The following is a 2002-nucleotide window of genomic DNA, read 5'->3' as shown; positions in this document are numbered from 1 at the left end:
CAGAAGGATGGGGATAGATCGATTTTTGATTTGGGTGTACTAATGTGTAAACAAAGGAGTTCAGTGGTTAGTATTGGTGTGTAGTGGGTTAGGGCGAGTATGTAAACTTACTTCCAAGAGAATGAAAGAGGAGTGGTTATCGATGATTGATCACGATTTTTGATTTGAGAGGATGTGTGTACTAATGTGTGAACAAAGGAGTTCAGTGGTTAGTATTGGTGTGTAGTGGGTTAGGGCGAGTACGTAAACTTACTTCCAAGAGAATGAAAGAGGAGTGGTTATCGATGATTGATCTCGATTTTTGATCTGAGAAAGGTAGTTATCAATGATTGATCTCGATCGTCGATTTGAGAAAGGTATGTGTGTACTACTGTGTGAACATAGGAGGTTAGTGGTTAGTATTGGTGTGTAGTGGGTTAGGGCGAGTATGAAATGTAAACTTACTTCCTGGAGAATGAAAGAGGAGTGGGGTTGATGATCAATCTCGAATTTTTGATTTTAGAAAGGGTGTTATATCTGATTGATCTCGATTGTTGATTTGAGAAAGGTAGTTATCGATGATTGATCTCGATTGTTGATTTGAGAAAGGTAGTTATCAATGATTGATCTCGATCGTCGATTTGAGAAAGGTATGAGTTTACTACTGTGTGAACATAGGAGGTTAGTGGTTAGTATTGGTGTGTAGTGGGTTAGGTCGAGTGTGAAATGTAAACTCACGTCCTGGAGAATGAAAAAGTGTTTATTGATGATCGATCTTGATAAGGAAGGAGATGTGGTGTGGTATGGCTGTGTAGTTAGTTGATAGCAGGGTTGATGTGGCGCCTGGTGGTATGGCTGGGTGCAGTGGGTAGTGGTTGAGAGAAGTTGGTGGTTAGTGTGCGAATGAGTGGGTTGTGGTTATGCGAATGAGTGGCTGGGTGAGACTGTGCAGTTAGGTTTGCTGCTGTGTATACGTGTAGGCATTACATGTTAAACACATGTATAACCACATGTACACACAGCATCAAAGTCTACATCAGCCTACGGCTGTGTATACACTGTGGACTACAGCACACATATGTATATGTGTAGCCACCGATATGTGAGCTGTGTTCACACAGCTTCAACGCTGTGTACACAGTGCTGTACAAGTGCTGTACACAGGTGAAGACTGGTAATTCACACATCTAGGGCTGGTGTGATCACCGGCATGATCAACATGTAAGTTTTGTTGAAGGTAGAATGCCTGGTACGTGCTTGAAGGTGGTTTGGATACTTCTTGAGAGGTTGGTCAATCTTGATAGAACTTCAAAGAGGTCTTGGTATGTTTCGAGGATGGCCTCAGAGGCATCTGAGACATCCTAAACACATCTGGCGCTATATATGGGATACGTGCCGAGGATGCGTTACACGTTTTCCTCGGTACAGGTCCGAGTTTCTAGTGTACACGAGGTGTGCAGAACAGTTCCATACAGTCGCTCCAAGATTCAAAATCCATGGTGAGTTCTTCTTTTGGGCCTTCTCCTACGTACATTCTCTTTTCTCTTTCTGATTTCTCTTCTGACTTTGGGGGTAATAAGGACCACACCATTTGGTCTCGAATCAGGAATTCTTTGTTGAACACCGGTAAAGGTATGAATGATTTTAGGCCTTTCAGCTTAACGGTTAAGTGAGGAGATAATGGAGTGATGGTGTCTCCCATTTTCGCTGGAACGGATTTGAATACTCTTCCGTTGTGAATCATATCTCCGTTAGATAAGGTGAGGCTTCCTTTTTTCAAGGTCATCATCGCTTTAGCCTTGTCTGACTCTTCTTGGCTTTCACATCCGGGATACCAGTCTTGTCGTTTCGCGTCTACCTCTCTATCAAGCGTTGTTTCCTGGACAACCATTACACTAGGTGCGTTTGGTATTTTCTTCTGCGCCACTAGGAAGGATCTGACATTTGCTTCGTCATCTGAAGATTTTGACAAGTCATCGTCAACCACGTATTGGTTTGTTGGGTCTCGGTCCAGGTCTTCTTT

The sequence above is a fragment of the Melampsora larici-populina genome (genome assembly GCF_000204055.1).
Source record: "Melampsora larici-populina 98AG31 unplaced genomic scaffold MELLAscaffold_26, whole genome shotgun sequence".
NCBI lineage: Eukaryota > Fungi > Basidiomycota > Pucciniomycetes > Pucciniales > Melampsoraceae > Melampsora > Melampsora laricis-populina.
The sequence above is the reverse complement of the archived record's forward strand: the minus strand, read 5'-3'. Positions refer to the sequence as shown.